Genomic DNA, 10,068 nt, shown 5'->3' on the forward strand with positions numbered 1-10,068 from the left:
AGTGGCCTCGGCTTTTAAACTGATGTGGGTTTTCGGTGTGACCAATAACGGAGCAGAGGTCTCGGGCCTCTCGGATGATGAACACCCACCCCCTGTTTCTTTAGACACCCGCCCCCTTCTCGCCCATTTTTATGGGATGGTTTTCCTCTCTGGTTGACTGACATGACACAACCCCCCCAAAAAATTGTTCCCAGAACTGTGGTATACATTTCTCACATTCTTATCTGCTAGTTTCTCCAGTGTCAAAGTTGTTAACTCGTTCAAGATGTAGTTTTGCATTTATTGGTAAAGTGATACCTCAGCTTACAAACTTAATTGGTTCCCAGAAAGTGTGTTTAAGGCAAAAAGTGTGTCTTCCAAACATTAATTTCCCATAGGAAACCATTAAAAATGAGAGTAATCAGATTCCAGGTCCCCATAAAACATAATTTTCTACTAAATAAACCTTAAAACTACACAAAATACAGTGAGACCTCAGCTTACGAACTTAATTGGTTCACAGACATAGTGTGTAAGCCAAAAAGTGTGTATCACAAAAAAAAAAAAATCCCACAGGAAACCATTAAAATGGGAATAATCCGTTCCCGGGTTTCCATAAAATATACTTTGCAACTAAATTTGCCTTAAAACTACACACAACATACCTTATTCTATGTATAATAAATGTGCTATTGTATTGTAATGAAAGAAATACACTGCACTGTATAATAAAGTCACTTTACTTACATTTGTGATAGTACGATGCTTGATGGAATGGCGTTGGAGGTCTGAGGTCAAAGGGAATTCCTGTTTGGAAAGAGAGTCACATTCCATAAGGACTGTAATTAAAGAAATAAACTGTGCTGTAAAATAAAGTTTTATTTACCTTTTTGATGGTCGTTGATGGCTTATGGAAGGAGAGTCACCTTCCATAAGGACTGTTGGTAACTTAACCTCTGGCGTGGCTTCTCTACTTTGCTTCTTTGGAGACTCCTTATCATTTTTGCTGATTACACACCTCTTAATTGACACCTGTTGCTTTCTGACTTGTACAATTATAAATAAAATACAATTATCAATAGAAACCAATAATATGGTGTGCCTGATATTTGGAAAATGTTATATATTGATATATAATATTTGGAAAACATTCTCCATTCATTCATGCCTTATAGTCCGGCGCGCCTTATATAAGGAAAAAGTTTGAAAATACACCATTCATTGGGGTGCCTCTTATACTCTGGTGCGCCATATACACAGAAAAATACACTAGTTTTTCAATTTGAAGTAAAAAACAATGACCATTATTGTGGTTTATTTGATTGTGAAAATTTGAAATTTTTTATTCAGTCTTTAGCAAACATCACGGAATTTCGTAAATTTGATTTGCTTTTGCGGACCGAATAAAATAATGTGGAGTGCCAGATTTGGCCCCCGGACCTTGGCTTTGACACCAGTAAATCAATCCATGCCAAGAATGCGTTGGTTTGTTTTAGAGCGTTTTTGTGAATGTATTTTGGCGTTGCAATTCTGTTTTGTGCCATATTATAATAATAACATTTGATTTTTTTAATTTAACCTCAAAAACATAGCATGGTTGGCAAAGATCAAGTGAATGGCCACAGTGGTTGGTTAGTTTTTTTTTTAGAGAGACCATCGCACAATCGTCTTAAATTCGTGGTAAAGAGTAAAACGGATTAAAATAAATGATTTGACATGCAAAAAAATAATGATTTAAGAGCCGTGTCCTTGAATCTCTTGACAATGCTTACTCTGTGACACAAATTTCCTGTAGCATTGGTGGAAATACATCTTATCAGACATGCCAGGAATCCACCATTCCAATGCAAAGCAAGCTAGCCGTTTTCAAAGCAGACATGCAAGCAACTTCCTTAAAAAACAACTGATTGTTTTCGTCAGTGTTTAAAGTTTCAAGTTGGAAATCTTGTCGGCTGGGGGGGCGGGGGTAGATGGCCACATCAGATTCGGAAGCAGTCCAATTTACACTTTAAGACCAAGCACGATATGGCATGCAGCTTGGTTGTAAGTTCTGACCTAGAGTCAAGGCCAGCAGAACTGATTGTGAAGGCGTCAAGGTAGATTTCTGACCCTGTTAACAAATAATGGCTGAAATATGATTGGTTAAATGCTTAAATAGAAAAGACATGTCTGAAAGCAGCACAACAGGGGAAAAGCAGTGAAAGGAAGCTGAAAGACAGTTTGGAATTATTTAATGAGAATATCATGGATAAAATGTAGTCTGTGATTCAGATATTTTTAGGCAGCAGAGAAGGCCTTGCAGGCCCTGACAGTCCACCACTGATGTAAAGAAATGCAGCCAGTGGATGAGTCTGATAAGCATTAGATGCACCAACAGCAGTGATAACGGCCTCCCGGTTTACTTCCTATTTTGGTTATGACATCACAACTATTTAGAAACACGCCACCAATATAGTTTTCTAAAAATGTAAGTTATAATAATACATTTCATTTATAAGCGCCTTTCAAAACTCTCATGGTCACTTTACAGTCACAGGATAATTTTTTTCTCTGGGTGAGCAGCGGCTGCCACGTGCGGCAGCGTTCACTCAACCCGCAAGTAACTCAAATCGATAGAAAGCTAGCTAGTTTGCCAATCGATAGCCAACAGATACCTAGCTAGATAGCCAGCCAGCTAGATAGCTAGATAGCTAGCCAGCCAGATAGCTAATAGATAGCAAATAGCTAGCAAATGATAATAATACTAATACTACTACTACTACTACTACTACTACTACTAATAATAATAATAATAATAATAATACATTTCATTTATAAGCACCTTTCAAAACTCTTAATGTAATGGTGGTACAGGGTGTTAACTGTAAAATTCTAAAATGACGATTTTCTAAATTGTCTATTTTTATAAAATGGCAATTTTCAAAATTTTGTCAAAAAAACAAAAAGATGGCGATTTTAAAAATGTTATGAAAAAATTCTAAAATGGCAATTTTTAATTTTTTTTTTTTTTAAATCTAACATTTTTGAACATTGAATTTGGTTTATTTTAATGCATTACACATACTGTACCACTATATATATACAGGTAACATCCGACTTACAACCAGCCCGACATACGACCACCCGTACTTACGACCATGACCTGCAGACCCTATTTTTAAAATTTTAATTATACGCCTGGCACCGCAACGTGCTAGCAAGCCAGCAATGCGTAGGACAATTTTTGCCAGCCAGCATCTCACTCTCGCACAGCAATCGACCGTGTGATGGCACCAGAAGAGGTGGGGGAGGGGGGGGGGGGAGTTTGCGAGTCATTTAGCGACTTACTTACATCGTAAGTATGACCAATAAGTGGAAAGTACAATTTTCCCCCCCTTGCAGGCAGTTGAAATAATAGTCCAGGTGAAAAATCGACATAAGGACCCAAAAGAAATACCTCTACCTTAATTCCTACAAAGCAAAAAATAAAACGACCATTTGTTTTGTACTAAGCGACCGCCAATTGCAAGACAAACAATAGCAATTACAAAACTCTTCTTTTACACCCCGACCATCAACCATGTACATGTACTGTACTCCAAACCACGTTTCCTGTGTCAGGAGCCGAGGGGAACAGTTGCCCATTCTGATAAGCAAACTTGGAGTCAAGAGGAAAGACTCCACTGAAGACTAATCAGCATGTTAGATGTCAGTAATCAAGAAAAATCAGCAGCTTTTATCATGTTGCAGTCACCACTTATGCTATAGACACTGGACGGTTATCTTTTTTTTTTTTTTAGCAGTGCACGCCGTTTGCCTTTTAACTCATTCACTGCCAGACCTGCAAAAATGTGTCCACTACAGTGCCAGGGTTTTTGTCATTGTCACTCGAATTGAAGGACCCACAGAATATTGAGTTTTAGGACTACATAAACATGAGTCAATTCAGCATAAGAAACTTTGGACTCTCTTCTTTCATCAGAAAAAGAGTTAATTCCTAAGTTGTATGGGTCTGGAGTTATATGAGCTTGAAATGAGGTTGGCTGTGCAAAATACAATGCAATACATACATATTGACGTATACTGTATAGCGCTTTAACAACAGCTGAAGCTGGAACTAAACGCTAACATGGATAAAAGGGAAATTTTGCCCTCTTGTGGAAGAGCAAAAAAAAAATGCCTGAGGCCATGGCCATCGCATTATCGGCACACAAGCATGAAAAACCAAAACCCGAACAAATTTGGGAATGGCGCTCTACGTCATGTTTTCAATTCCTGAATAATGAGTTAATTGCTTGCATAGAAACATCAATATAAAAATGTCGCATAATTTCACTACACTGGGAAGAAGGTCGCAATGCTGCATTCCATGAAAATCCGAAATTTCAGTAATGCTCAAAAAGAAAGCCCTATTGAAATCAGTCAGAGTTTGGAGTTTAAAATGTATACAATCTATCACATGATCATGTTGCCATTTTCACTTGGTTTGTACAAATGAACTCGGATGTGTTCACACCCACATCGACGCAAATCCCGTTTTTACTGCTATTGCGACCTGGCATCTAACTAGGAGTAAAAAATATTTCATCTTACTTTGCCCAACATGGTTTTTGTCATGTTTGTAAAGGACTTTTATGGCAATGGTTGAATTTGTACGAATAAATTGGAGGCTGTCCAGTCTCTTAGACTTTGAAGTCCCACTGCAGTGTGTTTTGATTACAATTACATAATACCTTGATTACAACACCCGGTTCCTGCTTGTTTAGTGCTACAAAGCCATTTCAACCCTTGCTTTACTGTTTGTGGCCCATTTTGTGTGTGTGTGTGTGCGTGCGTGTGCGTGCGTGTGCGTGTGTGCGTATGCGTGTGTGCGTGTGTGTGTGCGTGTGTGTGTGTGTGTGAGTGAGACAGGCCAGCTGTGGAGGAGGTGGGAGGGACCGAAGAGGTCTTAATTTGCTGCGACGTGGGACCCTTCTTCTGTTTGCTCACGCACTCAGATAAATCCTTGCTTGACTTTTGAGTTTCCTCAATTTTGAAGATAAAACAAGCCGAGCGCTGGTCTCAGGCCATTGCAAGCTTGAAATGTATGATAAGATCCTCTCCTCCATTTTTTTTAGCTAACATTTTATTCATTCGCATTCAGTGACCAACCGCTAAAGGTGGGCGTCGACTTGTCATCAGATTTAAATCCGAATGTCACACGAGTGCCATTTTGATGGTCGTAACAGTTATTTTGAACGGGAGTTTGCACAAGCAAAGCCTTTAAACGACACCTGTTTCTTTTTTTTTAGTCACACAAGCTACCACCCTGACATTTAACGCAGAGCCTCCTCTCCGCAGCGACATGTAATTGCTTTATCTCGTGTGGCATTCTTTCGACAGGCCCCTAATTGAGGCCCCCTTTTGCCGCACCCTTTCCTTGTGTCGCAATCAACCTGCCATGTTATCGCTTCATCCTATTAAAAACTCAAATGATTGGGGCCCCAACCCTTCCCAAAGTCATAATATCATCAAGGGGGGGTTGGTTGGATGCTGGGGGGGGGGGTGAAAACAAAAAAAAAATCATCCTGAGTTCAATAGTGTGGGGAGTGGGCTTCCAGTGCACAGCATGTGGAAAGATAGGTGGGCTGAGGCATGTTGGCAAAGTAGAAAAGGGAAGAGTAAAATGCGGGGGGTAAACTTAAAGTGAATAATTTCTTCCTTGTGGGATGATTAAAGGCTAGCTAGGTTTTTGCTATCTATTTGCTATTTGTGACTGTAAAGTGACCTTGAGAGTGTTGAAACGCGCTTATAAATGAAATGTATTATAATTTATTAGCTGGCTGGCTAGCCATATAGCTGGCTATCTGGCTGGCTGGCTAGCTTTCTAGCTGGCTAGCGAGCTATCTATCTGGATATCTACTAGCTGTATAGCTGGCTACCTTTCTAACTAGCTAGCTATTGGGTATCTATTAGCTAACTAGCTAGCTAGCTTTCTATCTATTTGAGTGAACGCTGGCGCGTGTAGCTGATCTGTAAAGTGACCTTGACAGTTTTGAAAGGCGCTTATAAATGAAATGTATTATTATTTATTAGCTGGCTGGCTAGCTATATAGCTGGCTCGCTGGCTATCCGGCTGGCTATCTGGCTGGCTGGCTGGCTAGCTTTCTAGCTGGCTAGCGAGGTATCTATCTCTATATCTATTAGCTATATAGCTGGCTAGCTTTCTAATTATCTAGCTATTGGCTATCTATTAGCTATCTAACTAGCTTTTTATCTATTTGAGTAACTTCCGGGGTGAGTGAACACTGGCGCGCGTGGCTGATCCTGTGACTGTAAAGTAACCTTGATAGTTTTGAAAGGTGAAAGGGAAATTAAATGTATTATTATTATTATTATTATTATTATCTGATTCTGATAACATGCTGTGACTGAATGAGCCAGTTGGACAATGTAAAATTCCTTGTGTGGAAAATGTTTGATCTCTGTCATGTTTCGGTTTGCGGTCAATGGGTGGCACTCTAGGGCCCCGCCTGCAGCTGCACAGGTGTTTGGTTGTTTTAATCAGTGGCAGTTAAAAGGACTTCCGTCACGACCATTCAGTGTCAAGTCATTGTTTTGATGCACTCATGGTTTTGTTTGCTACTTTGGACCTTTCTGTTCTGATGAGTTTGTTGTTTGACATTTTGTTCCTGCCTACTTTATTTAATACAATTCGTCAAATACACCCTGCTCCTCCCTCCTACCTGCTTTTTTATGGTCAACCACTACCACCATCTTGCAAATTTCAACAATCTCTTGACATGCAACTTTTTTCAGGACGTGGACCCAAATGGGTGATCCAAATATATTTAGAAAGACTCACATGTTCCGCATGCAAAAATGTTAACTGTTTTCTCAGCGGGATGAGGTTTCAGTGTGACCGTGAACAGTTGAACCAGATCATGGCCGCATCCGCTATTGTCAGACGTTGGAAAGAGTCCATTAAAAAGTCATAAAAAGAAGGCAGGGTTTCCTCGTCTTGCTTCATATAGCCTTCTATTGTTTTTTTTTATTTTTTTGGGGGGGGGGGGGGGGGGGGGGGGCAGTGCTATGCGCATCTTTTCAACACCAAAGCCATTGTCTATTTAGCAAGGATTTCGGTACCATTCAAGCCAGTCAGATTGCTGTTAAAGTTGCCCCTCCTCTTTTTTTCTTTTTTGGCCTCCTGGTTATCCTATTTTCCGGTGTATAAGGCACACCCAAAAGCCTTGATTTTCTTCAAAAGATGACTCTGCGCCTTATACGCAGGTATGCCTTATATGTGAAGTAATATTGAGCCACAAAAGGTTCGCAACTACTGTCACCAGCCATGACTATATTTCCCCCTGTAGAAGAAGTATTGCACAACACCAGCTTCTACTGTAGCGCCTTATAATGTGGTATGTCTTATATTTGGATAAATTTGTTTTTGTATTATATTTACAAAACCTTTTTTCATTCATATACTTTATAGTCCGTATATATATATATATATTATATATATGCGGTGCACCTTATAAACTGGAAATTATGGTAACTCATTCACTGTCATTTTCACATTTAATCGGGTATTGAATAGTATGATGTGGAGCGCCATTCCCGAATTTGTTCGTGGGATGGAAAAACATTGCCTAGAGGTCTGAAATTCACACATAAGATCGACTGGAGCTTGATCCGCACCCCCGCACCGCCCGAAAAAAACAACACCTGAAATAATTTGGGAATGGCGCTCCACGTGATACTTTTCAATACCCAAATTAATTTGCGAATGGCAGTGAATGAGTTAAGTACTGCCAAAAAACACAAGAAACTTAATAGGATGTGAATCCAAGCACCATTGACCGAATTCAAAATCCCAACAGGAATTGCGACACACTGCATTCACGACCACGTGACATCCATGTTTCAAGGCAATGGAATGTCATTTTTTTTTTACTGACACGACTTTATAAACAGATGTCACCAAGAAAATATTTTGTTCTCAAGGCAATGCTGAATCACATATGGTGTGGTCTTAGGAACTACTCCTCATAGAATAGACATCAGTGTGTATCATGTACTGATCCAGATGTTTTTTTTTCTATTTAAACAAAGTGCATCTTGATTAAACTGAAATGCGTACATTCTGTTTGGCCTCCGCCCACTTTAACCATTTCCTATCCTTTTGGCTGTGCCACCCCCGGCCCTCCTCACACCATTTGTTTGTCTAAATGTACATTTCCAATGAGAATAGCATTGGCATGTTGGGGGAGGGAGGGAATAAAAACGTTGCTGATAGCTGACATGAAGCAGACTCGTTTAAAGTCAAGCATCCTGGGAGAGTTCAGTGTTTGCTCGTAAAACAATAGCGTGATGCGAACACGTATAAGCCGATACGTCGCTTTGAGTCCACGACTTGGGCGGTTGTTAGGACAATATAGGGAAGTCTGTGTCACCCCTTTTTTCAATGCAAACATCCGATGAGACGATAATGGTCTTTTCCTTCTTATCAATGAACTTGATCCGTCAAATGCCCCGGCATGTGACGTGCTTTTGTTCCCCCCCCACCCCTTCAACCCCTTTCCCTCAAAGTATGTGATGACAACCTAAGAGGCGAATGTTATTGCCCAGCATCTTGCCGAACTACGAGTGAAGGAAGGAAACCCCATGCCCGCCACGTTCCGCTTTCGTCAAAAGCGCGACTGAACGTTTCCTCGAGCGTTGACGTCTGCACACGTCCGACTCAAGACAGCAATGTTGTCGTTATCATACTTGAGTCCCCGCAAAAATATGTAAGAAACAGTGGTGGGATGTGGATTTCATCACTAGGCCTTCAGTAGTGCCATGTCTGAATCAATCCAGACTGAAAAAAATGTGATGTGATTTACTACAAGTCCATTAGAGGGTACCATTAGCCAGGAAATAAGTGACTGACCTTTCTTAATGATCTCTATTTTTTTCTTGAGAAGTCTGTCTTGAAAATGGCTTTAACGGTACATCTCCAACCAAATTCATTTCTTCTCCTCCTTCAGCCATTATGGGTCGACAGAACCGCCCATAAATCAACACAACTATAATTGTGCTTATGCAGCTCGCTACAGTGTGCTAGCTCTGGCCAGTATGCGCTTATCATTTCTTCTTCTTTTCCTTTTCGGCTTGTCAATGTCCTCCATCTATCCCGGTTTTGTTGATGTTGACGTGTACAGCAGCTTCCAGCAGGCCTTGGGTTGCCAACTCGAAATCTGATTGGTTAAAGCAACAGTTTCATCGACACTTATTTTATGCACCAGGGCCTGCAGAACTGATTGTAAAGTTATCCAGGTAGATTTCTGACAATGGTAACAAATGATGGTTGAAATGTGATTGGGTAAATCTTTAAATATGAAAACACACGTCTGGAAGCGGCACAACAAGGGAAAAGCAATGAAAGGAAGCTGAAATTATAAAAATATAATTAACATTAGTGCGTGATTCAGATATTTTTAGGCTAGCAGAGAAGGCTTTCAGGCCTTGACAGTATTTGACAATATTTTGGTCGAATATTAACCAGCGTCGCCAATTGTGTGCATTTTCAGATTGATCCTTGCACACTCTGCAAAAACTAGCCAGTTTTCTCGAAGGCCTTCAAGTAAAAATTGCTTTGTCATTTATCTCAAACAGTATCGAATAATGCTATGCTAAGCTTTGTCCTTTATTTTGTTTTTTTTTTATATTTATTTATTCATATTTTTTAATGGAGACAACAGTCCTCTACCCTCCTTCCCCCCCCCCCCGCCCCAAACACACACACCGGACATCCTGTTTCTGATCCAGAGAGCGATAACGAACCAGACTAAATGAACATGTCTTCAGTCTGGACATTCTGATGCTTCAAACTGATTTCTCTTTCTCACTTTTATTTCCCTGCAGCCACCCCCGCCTCCCCCCCAAAAAAAACAATCTTCTCGCTTGGCTCTCAAATGACAACCGCTCATCAAATAAATGTTCACAATTCCTTGCAATGATCGCCTGTCATTTTTTTTCATCGCAGATGAGAAATAGATGTTGTACGATGGAGGCCAAAGCCACAAAGTCCATCACATCAACCAACAGTCGTGTAGCCCCCTGTCGAAGGCGATAAGACTCCCGGGA

This window comes from Hippocampus bargibanti, linkage group LG19 (assembly GCF_051943395.1).
Source record: "Hippocampus bargibanti isolate YZ-2025 linkage group LG19, ASM5194339v1, whole genome shotgun sequence".
NCBI lineage: Eukaryota > Metazoa > Chordata > Actinopteri > Syngnathiformes > Syngnathidae > Hippocampus > Hippocampus bargibanti.